Below are 16,669 nucleotides of genomic sequence, written 5' to 3' on the forward strand. Positions count from 1 at the left end.
TCACACGTCTCTTGGAATTGTTTGAGGAAACTTTTGCTTCCCCTTCTCTTCTGCCCCCTTTCTCTATTCCCTCGGTTCTACCTCATCCCCTTTCCTCCTTTTACAAGTTAAAAGGACACTGAACCCAAAAAAATTATTTTGTGATTCAGATAGAGCATGCAATTTTAAGCAACTTTCTAATTTACTCCTATTATCAAATTGTCTTCATTCTCTTGGTATGTTTATTTGAAAAGCAAGAATGTAAGTTTAGATGCCGGCCCATTTTTGGTGAACAACCTGGGTTGTTCTTGCTGAACCAAAAATGTGCTGGCTCCTTAGCTGAGATGCCTTCTTTTCAAATAAAGATAGCAAGAGAACGAAGAAAAATTGATAATAGAAGTAAATTAGAAAGTTGCTTAAAATTACATGCTCTATCTGAACCATGAAATAAAAAATGTGGGTTCTGTGTCCCTTTAAGTCAATTATTATTATATTTTGTTTATTTATTTATAGCCTCTGTTTTATAATCTTACACAAATTTACATTTGTTTGCAATTTTAATATCTTCTTGTGCAACTACTTCATGGGTATTTGAGTTTCTTGGTATTTTCATTACATTTGCTCTCTTTTGATCTCTTGTAACAAATTCTTTAAAATGTAATACAAATCTGTTAACATAAAACTATACATTTGCAATAAACATGTATTATTTATTTTGCAAGTGTTTCCTGTAGTTTATATCTGAAAACTTTTCCACTGACCCTGAACAGGGTGAGAGAGATCCATATTACTAACCTTGCTACATTCTACATAGTGATTGCTTGATCAGTTCAGGAGCTAATTTATGTTTACTCCTAACTAGCCATAGCAAAAGGAGGATTGATAAAGGAGTTAATAGCTCTCTCCTCACAAAACCTTGGAAACGTTCAGCTGAGGTGTCACTTGTCTCTTTAAGAAGTACATGAGGGGAGATGAGTCTATTGAAACATAAAAATGATGATGGATCTAAGAAACATTAGAAAAAGTGTAAATGTAATTTCCAAGTTTCTATACATTATGAATCAACCCATTTTAATTTCCAATTTATTTTAAGGGACATAAAAATATTTTTTGTTCCTTAGATTTAAAAATATTATTTTTAAAGGGACATTATACACTAGATTTTTCATTGCATACATGTTTTGTAGATGAACCATTTAAATAGCCCTTTTTTAAAAAAAAAAAAGTATAGTTTTGCTTATTTTTAAATAACATTGTGCTGATTTTCAGACTCCTAACCAAGCCCAAAGTTTTAGGAGAATACTGATCTATACATACTCCAGCTCGCTCCTGTTTGTGTAAAGAGTCTTTTCATATGTAGAGGAAGGGGGACCTAGCAGTGTCTGCTATATAACCACTTGCAGTGGGTGTTCCAGGTAACCTTTTCAACAGTGCTAAACTGGGAGCTTCAAAGTAAGTTTTTAAACAGTTTTATACTGGATTTTTACATCAGTATTTTTGCATATTATTCTTTATAGTGGTGTCTATTACATGCAGTTAAAGTAAAATTGATGTATACTGTCCCTTTAAGTATATATATTGTTTTATGAAAATGTAATGTTTCTGTGCTTAGTAATTTTTTTTTTTTGGTTTGTTTCTAAAAGTTTGTCACTATCCAACCACTGAGCTGTAGGATCCGTTCTTTTTAGCCAGTAGGTTAGCAATACTTGAGAATCCGTTGTGCGTGCATTTCAGGGCCAGTTTTAAGATCAATTTAAACTAGTTAAAACTAACCCTTTCAGAAAAACTTGCTGTGTTTTCTCTTTATTTAGATTTTCTTTACTGTAATGCTTCTTTTAGACATTTAGTTTAGGTTTAGAAGTCAACCATTAATATAATAAATTGATTTAGTTAGTAGTTAGGATCAATTTTTATTTCTAAGGATTCGCTTTTAGAAACTTCTAATTATGTCTAATTAATTATAATTGTGGTTGATTATTTCCTATATTCTTTCTCTGTAATTTAATTATTGTCATTATGATATATTTTTTTTTTATGTCTGTTAAACATGTTGTGTGTTGGAGGTAGACTAGTGTTGTGTTAATAAATGTGATTAAAATCTAAAGACATAGCTAATTAGATGATGCAATTTTCATTTTGTCAATAGGAAACGATAATTATTTTAAACTTTATAACTATGTTTTTATTTACGAGGTTTGGACACTTTGCTGCATTCATTAAAGTTATTAAGGGCTAGATTACGAGTAGAGCGCAAACGTTTGCACTAAGGTGTATATATTGCAAGGGTATTGCGCTCATCTGGCTTACCTCTCATATTAGCAGTTGAAAGTAATTGCAATCGTGTGAGCACAATCTCGATTTATGCTATAATGATTACTGCGACTTCAGTGCTCTGGTTAACTGTTTGGTGAAACAGAAGTTGCACAAAACACATTAAAAATAAGTTACAAAGTATAGTTACACTCATAATAACAATATCTAATAAAAAGTATTTAAAAAAACATATTGCATACAAAAGTTTTATAAAGGCTCAAAGATATGAGATCTCAAGTGTTAGAAAAAAAAGGCAGGCAAAGGAATTTAACAGACATACATATAGATCTCTAAAGATGTATACATATATATATATATATATATATATGAGTACATATGTATTTATATGCGTATATATGTATTTACAGACATATACACATATAAATACATAAATACATATGTATACATATATAGACATACATATATAAGTGCATTGGAACCCTTTGATGAAAACATGTAAAAAGCATATTTATGCAATATTCATTTTTTTATGCAATATTCATTTTTAATAAAGATTTTAATTATGTATTTACTGTAAATATTCCACATTCCAATGCTCTGCAGCAGAATATGTTCTATGTATTTGTAAATAGATATTCCTATTTATATATCTGTATATATCTATACATATATATAATCATCTATATATACTGTATATATATATAGGTATAGATATTGTACCAAAATACCATCAGATATATGTATAAATATGAATAAATAGAACATATTCTGATATGTAAAGAACATTGATATATGAAATATTCCTATTTTCATGTTGATTTAGCGCAAATGACAATATGCGATTGTGTTTCTGCGCAAGAATGGGGTGTTAGTTTTATCCCACTTTTTTCTCTCATTGACTTCTATAGGGGAATACGTAAACACACAAGCGATATTCTAACTTCAGATTTTTGCGCTACTTTGGTTACCACTAGAGCGAAAACAGTTTACCCAGTTTACCCAACGAGAGTAAACATTTTATTTCCAGGGCAATTAACACTTGAGCGGGAGCGTTAATATGCCCTTCACTTATAATCTAGACATTAATGAGGAAATGTAAATGTCAATACTAGTGTTTTCCTCACATTGTCAGCTGATAATTTAATATATTTTAGGGTAATGAAAAAAAGATATAAAATTGTCTTTAGAATGATTATAGCATACATTTTTAACATTGCTATTATTACATACATTTCCTGTAAAATATTGTTTTGTTTTTTTGGATGTAGTAAAACAACTTTGCATTATTTATTTTGCTGCATTTCCTGTAATTAAAATCTGAAAATTGTGCTTTTTTTGTTAATTTTGTGGAATTCAGACCCGTCGCCCTCATACATCCTACATAGCTATTGATTATTCAGTGCAGGAACTCATCTATAACCCTTATTGGCTAGAATAAAGGAGCTGAGACAAATAACACTTAAGAACCATTTAATGAGCATGTCCAGGGCTTCAGAGGAATGCAAATTTTGAAGAAAAAAATTCTTATGCATTTATATATAAAAAAATACCTTAACATCCCTTACCTTCAACTGTTTTTTTAAAGGGACAGTAAAGTCAAGTGTTTTTAGCACTCTATGGTAGCTGTGTTTATATGAGGGGAGCTCTATTTAACGCTCTTGCGCAAGTGTTTACTGCACTAGAATCTGAAAGCAAACTGTTTCCCTCTAGCGGTAACCGACAAGCGCAAAAAGCCAAACTTATACTATCGTGTGTGAAAATCTATTCCATAGAATTAAACAGAGTAAAAAAGTGGAAAAAACCTAACACCCTATTCGCGCACAATTACATATTCTCAAGTGCTCTAACCCCACATGAAAATATGAATATTTAAATTTCCAATGTTCTTCCCATAGCAGAATATGTTCTATTTATTCTTAAATAAATATTTCTACATATATTTGATGGTATTTTGGTAAAATATATATCTATAACTATATATATATATATATATATATACACATGATTATATATAGGTATAGCTATATAAAGATATATATATACTGGAATATCTATTTACAAATAGAACAAATTCTGCTATTTGCACAACATTGGAATGTGAAATATTTAAGTAGATACACAGTATAACACTTTATTAAATATGAATAGTGCATAAAAAAGAGAATTATAGAACAAGTGGCATACACCATCCACACAACTGCCTGGTGCTTTGCACAATAAGTAGTTACAAACAGTCCTAAGGATACCAAACCTGGCCAAGAATATATGGTAAAACTGGAATAGAGCAGGCAACTCAAGATACTTTTCAATCAGCCTTTAATCCATAAAGTGCTTGGTACAAAGAAAGAGCCTTAACCCATTACGTTTTGGTTCCAATCTGAACCTTTATCAAGTGGAGCCCATCAAAGACAGTCTTTGCTCCATTCCAGTTTTACCATATATTCTTTGCCAGGTTTGGTATCCTGGGGACTGTTTATATATCTTTATCTATCTATCTATCTATCTATCTATCTATCTATCTATCTATCTATCTATATATATTTCTAGATATGTGTGCATATGTATTTATGTGTTTATATGTGCATATATATCTGTAAATACATATATACACATATAAATACATATGTACACACATATATATATATATATACACACATATACACACACACACACACACACACATATATATATATATATATATATACATACATACACACATATCCATCTTTACATATGTACATGTATGTATCGAAAGCTTTGTCTGCCTTTTTTTCATAAAACACGAGAGACCTCATTTCTTTGAGCCCTTATCAATAAACACCTTATCGTTCGCAATCAAACGTTTATGCTCCACTCATAATCTTGCCCACAGTTGGGAAAAGACAACCATCAAACCTGAGAGAAGTGAAGCAGTTTGCTTAAGAGGAGTGGGCCAAATCCCAGTTGAAAAGTGTAAAAATCTTATTCAGAGCAACCTCTTTATGGCAATTGATGTCTTCAAATGCTGTGCTACCAAGTATTATAGTACCAATATTTTTGTCCGGGCCATTCTCATTTGTTTTAATTTTTTAAGTAATATTTAAAGTCATTAATCAAAGTTTCTTTTCTTTAACATTTGAAATAAAGAATGGTGGATACCAAATATTTTTATCAAATTTTACTTAGTTCAGAGAAAATTGTATGTTTGCCTAAAAAAAATAAAGATAAAAGGAAGAATAGGACTTGCAAAGGGGTTAAATTTTGTTAGTGCAGAACTGATCTGTGAGAAGAAAGCTCACTGGTAGATAAAGGAAAACCCCTACAGCTCTATTGGTGGGAAGAGATATGATTCCTGAACCTACACTTTACATTTTTTTTCCCTTTTGTCAACATGTGAGTGAACAATGTTACCAGGCAGAAACTTGTCCCACTACATTGGAGGCTAGTAGTTATATCGCATGAGCTGCTGCACAAGCAACCAGTTGTGTAAGAGCAGGGCTTGTTAATCAATCAAGACAAATTAGTCTGGAAAGTTTTAAGCCCTTCACCTCGAAGCACTTCTTAAAGGGACATTTAACACTAAATAAACGCTAGATAGAATGATACATTCAAAGAAAAGATTAGTCTAAGAATAACATGTAGATGTATTTTTTAAATTTTCATTAGTTGTTTAAATATTGACAAAATAAGTGTAAAGTTTTAGTGTCTATTAAACAATGGGAGCTGCCATGTTGTAACTTAGGTTACTTTCTCTGCTGTGGCCAATTAGGGACATTAATAAATAGGTCACTAGAGTGTGCAGCCAATGGCTCTGTTGAATATAACAGTGTTCTGCACTTCCATTTTTTAACAGGAACCGAAAGCTCACAATTTCAGAATGGAATTACAGGCAAAGGGGACAAAATAAAAATTGAAGTATATTGCAGAGTTTATTTTTATTTATATAGTTTAAACACTTTGAGATTGTAATATAAAATGATAATGTCCCTTTAATTTGCAGTTGCCGAGCAACCCATCACCACAAGGGCTTCAAGCTGTGTTCTCAGCTTGAAAAACGGAGGCCAATTGAAAAAGTTGTGTGTGTTTACACATTCCATATGTAACGTAATGACAAAATATCAATGTTGATGCCATAGCATCTAAATGTGTCTATAGTTTCCTTAACTTATGCGCCCATTTCTTTATAAACCCTACTTAATACACTGCAAAATTTCTGGTGTTTTAAGTCCTTTTTTTTAGTGCATATATAATAAATGTTACATTAAAGTATTTTGTAGAGAATATTAATAAATATATTTATAAATATTTATAAACAATCAAATATGTTAAACATGCTAAAATATTTTTTTAGCAGTGATATTTTCAGATATTAATACAATTACATGAATTAATATTAAATGGAAGTGGACAAATGAAAATACAACTAACTTGAAAAATGGTTTAAATATTTTTCTACTATAACCCAAAGTTAGGGTAATTAATTAGAATAGACGGTAAAAGAGTAAACGCTACAGCCGGTGTTCTACCTGTGAAGAGGGGGTGTCGCAAGAGGCTGACGTCATCCAAACCGCTAAAGAGTGAAAGTCAAAATAAAAAAAGGCTGCACAATGGGTCAAAAATAAAGTGCAAAAAGGTTTATTTGGAAGATAAAACCTTGACAGACATGTACAAGTGAATAGTCTGACGCGTTTCGTGCCCCCTAGTGGCGCTTAATCATAGAATGTCTAAATTTCCCCTGCAGGCTGCCTTTATCTAAGGGCATTTTTATAGCTTTTCACATCCTGACAGTGCTAGTTCATTTGTGTAATATAGATAACACCGTGCTCTCTCCCGTAAAGTTATTTATGAAGCAGCACTAATTGGCTTAAATGCAAGTATGTGAATATAACTGAGATAAAGAGGCAATCTGTAGAGGCTTAGATACAAGGTAATCACAGAGGTAAAAAAGTGTATTAATATTACTGTTGGTTATGCAAAGCTGAAGAATGAGTAATAATGGGATTAACTATCTTTTTAAACATTAACATTTTTTGAGTAGACTGTTTCTTTAACCAATATTATTATGGGAAACTTCTTTACTTTATGTATCTGTCTGTAATACTGTACTTGACTAATGACAAATATTATAAACACGAATAAATTACAAACAAGATATCTTGCTTAACCATAGAATAAGAGGAGGAATTAACATGGATATGTGTGTTAGATAGGATTTTTTATTAGGGGTCTTTATGATACATTTCTAAATCACTGAATATTCATCTTGCAAAATGTTTAAAGTTGTATCTACTTATTTTTCTGTTACGTGAGCCATGATGCACTAAACTAATGTTATAACATATTTATAAAGCACCTGTGCGATTCCAAAGGCTAATACACCTAAATATTTACCAAATGTGAATGCTTAAGAAGACATTTTATACATTGAATAAACTACTTATTTCTATCTGATTCTATAGATATCCCCACATGGGCTTTTGTTCCCATCATACCTTTGTGTGAACTAGGCTATTAATATTTTACAACAAAAAAACAAAGGATTTCCATTAGTTATTAATATGAGCATGTTACCCATAAACTGCATATTTTTAAAACCACATAAGAGATACCTGGGTGTTCTTTGAATCCTGCATGGAACAAGGAGTTTTTCTGAATTACAGCATCCCAGACTTATGGAACACCTGAGCACCTGTGTTCTGTAAGTAGCCTGCCATCTGAAAGGCACTCCTATTGGCCAATCACACAGAGAATGATAAAGAGGAAGGTGGAGCTGGTTAAGCACTGTTTCACTTGATTGGCAGTTACTAAGGATCATGTTTCTAGTGATGTGCTTAAATGATCTCATTACCATGGTGATTTGTAGACGCTGTGGTAGGAAGTATTCCAGTAGGAACAATCAAGGATCTTAACGCAGATTAGTCTTTTAAGAGAGACGTATGGTAAAAACATGTCCTTTTTTATTACATTCTTTAAAAAAAAAATAACTCTTAAAGTCCATCTATTTAAACTCATACATAAGATGATCACTATGTTCACTTTACTTTAAAGTAAATTAAATAAATAACAATAATAAGGTTTCTTGTTTTGTAAGGTCTCTTGTTTTGTATAGTCCATAATATTGTTATTGATTCCATTAATTAAAGATAATTTTTTTTTACTTATTTTTTTTAAAAGCATCTAACAAATAAGTCTCATTAATAAGTATTAAAGAGGATGGGGAAAAACTATTTTTGAATTGTATACAACTATTCTAAAGTTAATTGAAAGTACTTCACACAGTGACAAGTGAAGCAGATGTTTGTTCTGAAACAACAAAAATATTTAACTAAATCTCAGTGGTAGCACATGGTCAAACATATTTCAGTGTGTGTGTGTGTATATATATATATATATATATATATATATATATATATATATATATATATATATATATATATATATATATATATATGTATATATATGTATATATATATTCTAATTTTCCCTTTTTTAAATTATTTCATAGACACACTCTTAACTCTCTGTAAACTTTCTTAGGTGGTCTTCTCAAGCTGAAAGTCTCATAAATACTTTAACTCAATCCTTTACATATACACAACCTGTGCTTTAAAAAGCCATCAATTGCCCAATCAAAAGGAAATGGGGCTCAAGTGGCATCAAAAACAAATTGTCATTCTTGCAGAAAAAGTTTAAAGGTCACATGTATACATACAGGGAGTGCAGAGTTATTAGGCAAGTTGTATTTTTGAGGATTAATTTTATTATTGAACAACAACCATGTTCTCAATGAACCCAAAAAACTCATTAATATCAAAGCTGAATAGTTTTGGAAGTAGTTTTTAGTTTGTTTTTATATAGCTATTTTAGGGGGATATCTGTGTGTGCAGGTGACTATTACTGTGCATAATTATTAGGCAACTTAACAAAAAACAAATATATACCCATTTCAATTATTTATTTTTACCAGTGAAACCAATATAACATCTCAACATTCACAAATATACATTTCTGACATTCAAAAACAAAACAAAAACAAATCAGTGACCAATATAGCCACCTTTCTTTGCAAGGACACTCAAAAGCCTGCCATCCATGGATTCTGTCAGCGTTTTGATCTGTTCACCATCAACATTGCGTGCAGCAGCAACCACAGCCTCCCAGACACTGTTCAGAGAGGTGTACTGTTTTCCCTCCTTGTAAATCTCACATTTGATGATGGACCACAGGTTCTCAATGGGGTTCAGATCAGGTGAACAAGGAGGCCATGTCATTAGATTTTCTTCTTTTATACCCTTTCTTGCCAGCCACGCTGTGGAGTACTTGGACGCCTGTGATAGAGCATTGTCCTGCATGAAAATTATGTTTTTCTTGAAGGATGCAGACTTCTTCCTGTACCACTGCTTGAAGAAGGTGTCTTCCAGAAACTGGCAGTAGGACTGGGAGTTGAGCTTGACTCCATCCTCAACCCGAAAAGGCCCCACAAGCTCATCTTTGATGATACCAGCCCAAACCAGTACTCCACCTCCACCTTGCTGGTGTCTGAGTCGGACTGGAGCTCTCTGCCCTTTACCAATCCAGCCACGGGCCCATCCATCTGGCCCATCAAGACTCACTCTCATTTCATCAGTCCATAAAACCTTAGAAAAATCAGTCTTGAGATATTTCTTGGCCCAGTCTTGACGTTTCAGCTTGTGTGTCTTGTTCAGTGGTGGTCGTCTTTCAGCCTTTCTTACCTTGGCCATGTCTCTGAGTATTGCACACCTTGTGCTTTTGGGCACTCCAGTGATGTTGCAGCTCTGAAATATGGCCAAACTGGTGGCAAGTGGCATCTTGGCAGCTGCACGCTTGACTTTTCTCAGTTCATGGGCAGTTATTTTGCGCCTTGGTTTTTCCACACGCTTCTTGCGACCCTGTTGACTATTTTGAATGAAACGCTTGATTGTTCGATGATCACGCTTCAGAAGCTTTGCAATTTTAAGAGTGCTGCATCCCTCTGCAAGATATCTCACTATTTTTTACTTTTCTGAACCTGTCAAGTCCTTCTTTTGACCCATTTTGCCAAAGGAAAGGAAGTTGCCTAATAATTATGCACACCTGATATAGGGTGTTGATGTCATTAGACCACACCCCTTCTCATTACAGAGATGCACATCACCTAATATGCTTAATTGGTAGTAGGCTTTCGAACCTATACAGCTTGGAGTAAGACAACATGCATAAAGAGGATGATGTGGTCAAAATACTCATTTGCCTAATAATTCTGCACTCCCTGTATAGCAAAGTGCATATAATGTACAATGCCACAATAGAAATTACTTGCTGGAAGGAGCAGTTATATAACCACCCAAGGTATGATTGTAAAAGTTAAAACATAAGGTTTATTGTAATGTACAAAATAAAATAACAGACCTGGTGGAATAGCTCATCTTCTGACCACCCCTGCAATCTGATGCGTTTCGCTGTACTAATTTTCTCAAGATAGCTCAGTCGTCTTTGAGAAAGCTCCAGCAAAACACGTCAGGTGGCAGAATTATGTATCATAAGGATAGCCATACCTTTCAAAAAGATTTCAAAGTATAGGTGCACCCGAATGTTAACTTACCATTAACGTATAGCAGTCCTCTATGACGGCACAATTATGTTTTAAAAAGTGCACCATGGGCTTGCTTTACTTAGCACGGGAGCTCGCTCTATTACGTTAAAAAGCGCAATCTTTTTCCCAGAAGATTATATTCATATTTAATAAGGTAACCAGATTTCCCAGACCCAAATTCAGAACACCTCAGAGCCACGTTTAGGACACCTCATAAATGTTGAGAAAGTTTTAATTTAATAAAAAGGAAATTTTGAATGTGAAAACAGTTTACTTACTTCGAAAGCTAATAGCAAAAACTATTGCTAAGATAAAGCTGTTGGTGTTCTTACTTTAACTCCTTCACTTTCAGAGAAAAGTACTGGAGAATTTTAGCATTTTTGCTATGACTCCAGTGAAACAGAAATAGAGCCTTTGTTTATAAGCAGCAAGTCTTGGTTGTCAGAAGTGACTGCAAATGACCGGATTACCAATGCTACAGACCGGATTGCCATATTTCTATGTTATAGGGTATGCTAGTACTTGAATCACATGACGTAGAACTACAGTGATATGGGTGAGGGCGTTAATATAAACAGCTATACACTATCACATAAACACACTCGCACACACATGCTCTCTCTCACTCACACATGCTCACTTACACACATTTCTGCACAATAACTGTAAATTAATTTTAAATACATTGATAGATAGATGTCAGGTTGGTGTAGGATTAGTGTGTATGCTAGGGGAAGTACCACTGCTGTCATAAGGTGAGCAGGATGTCTATCCTACCTACTGAAGACTCATCCTCATAGTCTGAGCTCACATAGTCAACGTTCCTCCAGTCTGATAAGTTCTGTCTGAGTATGTTAGTACTGTAGTAGGCATTTAAATGTGTTTTCTAGTGCTTGTGCTGCTCTGGCTAGGAACCAGTGGTTGTCATCCTCAAAGTCCTAGTCCTGACGATAACCGGTGAGCTGAGTCCTAAACTTCCCCCCAGGTCCCAAATGACTATGGAGGACGCTAAGTAACTGGGGCTGCTGCTAAAAGATTGCACTGATGCTAGCACAGATATTTTTGCAGGCAGACATGTTTCCCGCCTCAAAAAAGTCAGGAAACAAGCTGTGCACTGCTCTATAAAAACCCTACTTATTTAGCTTGAGAAATAACTTTTCCCTATAAGGTGCATGCGCACACACTAACAGGGAGGTGACTTCTCATGCTAAATAAATAGCACTCCTTTTGGGCTATCTCACACTAAATAAGTAGCGCAATTATCTGGAAAGGCAAATTCTGGAAAAGTACACTAAAATTGATGTCCCGTATTGATAAATTAGGGACATACTGTCCTGAAAATATCTGGACGTCTGGTCACCTTGTATTTAACCACTTAAAGGGACACTAAACCCATTTTTTTCTTTAATGATTCAGATAGAGCATGCAATTTTAAGCAACATTCCAATTTAGTTTCTAACAGAACACATGGGTGAGCCAATGACAATCGGTATATATATGCAGCCACCAATCAGCAGCTAGAACCTAGGTTATTTGCTGCTACTGAGCTTTCCTAGATAACCCTTTCAGCAAAGGATAACAAGAAAAGGAAGCAAATTAAACAATAGAAGTAAATTGGAAAGTTGTTTAAAATTGTATGCTCTGGTTAAATCATGAAAGAAACATTTTGGGTTTCATGTCCCTTTAACGACCTACGCCGTACCCTGTACGACCCTGGTTGTTATGCCCTTAAGAACCAGCAACGTACCCTGTACGTCGTTGCAGTCCTAGGCTTCTCTCTGCCGTGATCTCGCTCAAAATTGGGACACTGCAGAAATAGAGTTGCAGAGTGGCCCTCTCTGCATCGGACAGTGGTGGGACCGATCGTTGGTGGGTGGGAGCGTAAGGAGGGAGGCGGGTGGGCGGCCCATCGCTGGAGGAGGCGGGCGGGAGTGGGTTGGACCGTGATGCCACACTACAGGGGAAAAAAACAAAACTCCAGCTGCATGATTGCGGGGGAAGAAGGGGCAATGAGGGGGATCATATGTGGGATAATTTGTGGAAAAGGGTTCTGGGAGGGGGAGGGAGATTGGGTATTGAGGGGGGGGGGCAGTTACACTACAGAAAAATGGGTATTATATATATATATTTTTTTTTTATTTTTTTTATTTTTTTTATAAATTGCCTATTTTGCAGCAAACTGGGTACTGGCAGACAGCTGCCAGTACCTAAGATGGCCACAAATAGGTAGAGGGGGGAGGGTTAAAGAGCTGTTTGGGGGGATCAGGGAGGTAGGGGGGGGATACTACCCTGCAGAAAATATATCATTAAAAATAAAAATGTAAAAAAAACCCAAACAACATTTTCTTTTTACACTGGCAGACTTTCTGCCAGTACTTAAAGGGACACTCAGGTTAAATTAAATTTTCATGATTCAGATACAGCGTGAAATTTTAACCCCTTAATGACCACAGCACTTTTCCATTTTCTGTCCGTTTGGGACCAAGGCTATTTTTACATTTCTGCGGTGTTTGTGTTTAGCTGTAATTTTCCTCTTACTCATTTACTGTACCCACACATATTATATACCGTTTTTCTCGCCATTAAATGGACTTTCTAAAGATACCATTATTTTCATCATATCTTATAATTTACTATAAAATTTTTTATAAAATATGAGGAAAAAATTGAAAAAAACACACTTTTTTAACTTTGACCCTCAAAATCTCCTACACTTCAACAACTACCAAAAAACTCCCATGCTAGATAGTTTCTAAATTTTGTCCTGAGTTTAGAAATACTCAATGTTTACATGTTCTTTGCTTTTTTTGCAAGTTATAGGGCAATAAGTACAAGTAGCACTTTGCTATTTCCAAAAATTTTTTAAAAAAATTAGCGATAGTTACATTGGAACACTGATATCTGTCAGGAATCCCTGATTAACCCTTCACATATATATATTTTTTAAAAGAACACAACCTAAGGTATTAAACATGGGGTATTTTGACTCTTTCCATGCAACTATTTTACCACCAATCTATGCCAAAGTTTGAAAAAAAAAAAAAAAAAAAGTGGTGATTTTTTGACAAAATAGCAATTCAAGAATACATTTACTGAGAACGTTAAGGGTTACTGCCAAATAACACCCCAATATGTCTTCAGCAGCATCTCCTGAGTACAGTGATACCACCCATGTATAGGTCTGTTGGGTTCTCTGGGGGCTAAAAGGCCTTATTTTTAGGGGGCGCATTCCAGTTTTTTAATTTGGAATTTTCACATCTGTCGTCATGCACCCATGTCCTATTTGGGACATTTCTGAAGCCGGACAATGCAAATTACCCCCATCAAACCATATATTTTTAAAAAGTAGACACCCTAGGGTATTTCAAATGCTGGTATTTTAACACTTTGCATGCACTAATTCAACCACCAGTCTTTGTCAAACTTTTGGGTAGTCATTTTGGTGTGTTATTTTTCACACGCATTGTACTTTAGGCATGGATTCTCAGTTCCTGTTATATGTTACTGACCAAAAACACCTCAATATGTGTTCAACAACAACTTCTGAGTACAGTGATACCCCCCATGTATAGGTGTGTCGGGTTCTCTGGGGGCTAAAATTTTAGGGGGCGCATTCCAGTTTTTCAACTTGGAATTTTCATATCTGTCATCATGCACCCATGTCCTATTTGGGACATTTCTGAAGCCGGCCAATGTAAATTACCCCCATCAAACCATATATTTTTGAAAAGTAGACACCCTAGGGTATTTCAAATGCTGGTATTTTAACACTTTCCATGCACTAATTCAACCACTAGTCTTTGTCAAACTTTTAGGTAGTCATTTTTTTGCATTATTTTTCACACACATTGTACTTTAGGCATATATTCTCAGTCCCTGTTATGTGTTACTGCCAAAAAAACCCTCAATATGTATTCAACAACATCTCCTGAGTACAGTGATACCCCCCATGTATAGGTGTGTCGGGTTCTCTGGGGGCTAAAAGGCCTTAATTTTAGGGGGGGCATTCCAGTTTTTCAACTTGGAATTTTCACATCTGTCATCATGCACCCATGTCCTATTTGGGACATTTCTGAAGCCGGCCAATGTAAATTACCCCCATCAAACCATATATTTTTGAAAAGTAGACACCCTAGGGTATTTCAAATGCTGGTATTTTAACACTTTCCATGCACTAATTCAACCACTAGTCTTTGTCAAACTTTTAGGTAGTCATTTTTTTGCATTATTTTTCACACACATTGTACTTTAGGCATATATTCTCAGTCCCTGTTATGTGTTACTGCCAAAAAAAACCTCAATATGTATTCAACAACATCTCCTGAGTACAGTGATACCCCCATGTATAGGTGTGTCGGGTTCTCTGGGGGCTAAAAGGCCTTAATTTTAGGGGGCGCATTCCAGTTTTTCAACTTGGAATTTTCACATCTGTCATCATGCACCCATGTCCTATTTGGGACATTTCTGAAGCCGGCCAATGTAAATTACCCCCATCAAACCATATATTTTTGAAAAGTAGACACCCTAGGGTATTTCAAATGCTGGTATTTTAACACTTTCCATGCACTAATTCAACCACTAGTCTTTGTCAAACTTTTAGGTAGTCATTTTTTTGCATTATTTTTCACACACATTGTACTTTAGGCATATATTCTCAGTCCCTGTTATGTGTTACTGCCAAAAAAAACCTCAATATGTATTCAACAACATCTCCTGAGTACAGTGATACCCCCCATGTATAGGTGTGTCGGGTTCTCTGGGGGCTAAAAGGCCTTAATTTTAGGGGGCGCATTCCAGTTTTTCAACTTGGAATTTTCACATCTGTCATCATGCACCCATGTCCTATTTGGGACATTTCTGAAGCCGGCCAATGTAAATTACCCCCATCAAACCATATATTTTTGAAAAGTAGACACCCTAGGGTATTTCAAATGCTGGTATTTTAACACTTTCCATGCACTAATTCAACCACTAGTCTTTGTCAAACTTTTAGGTAGTCATTTTTTTGCATTATTTTTCACACACATTGTACTTTAGGCATATATTCTCAGTCCCTGTTATGTGTTACTGCCAAAAAAAAACTCAATATGTATTCAACAACATCTCCTGAGTACAGTGATACCACCCATGTATAGGTGTGTTGGGTTCTCTGGGGGCTAAAAGGCCTTATTTTTAGGGGGCGCATTCCAGTTTTTCAACTTGGAATTTTCATATCTGTCATCATGCACCCATGTCCTATTTGGGACATTTCTGAAGCCGGGCAATGTAAATTACCCCCATCAAACCATATATTTTTGAAAAGTAGACACCCTAGGGTATTTCAAATGCTGATATTTTAACACTTTCCATGCACTATTTCAACCACTAGTCTTTGTCAAACTTTTGGGTAGTCATTTTTTTTGTGTTATTTTTCACACACGTTGTACTTTAGGCATATATTCTCAGTCCCTGTTATGTGTTACTGCCAAAAAAAAACTCAATATGTATTCAACAACATCTCCTGAGTACAGTGATACCACCCATGTATAGGTGTGTTGGGTTCTCTGGGGGCTAAAAGGCCTTATTTTTAGGGGGCGCATTCCAGTTTTTCAACTTGGAATTTTCACATCCCATGCACCCATGTCCTATGTAGGACATTTCTGAAGCCGGCCAATGTAATTTACCCCCATCAAACCATATATTTTTGAAAAGTAGACACCCTAGGGTATTTCAAATGCTGGTATTTTAACACTTTCCATGCACTAATTCTTTGTCAAACTATTAGGCAGTCATTTTTTGTGTGTTATTTTTCACACACATTGTACTTTAGACATGAATTCTCAGCTCCTGTTATGTGTTACTGCC

This window comes from Bombina bombina, chromosome 4 (genome assembly GCF_027579735.1).
Source record: "Bombina bombina isolate aBomBom1 chromosome 4, aBomBom1.pri, whole genome shotgun sequence".
NCBI lineage: Eukaryota > Metazoa > Chordata > Amphibia > Anura > Bombinatoridae > Bombina > Bombina bombina.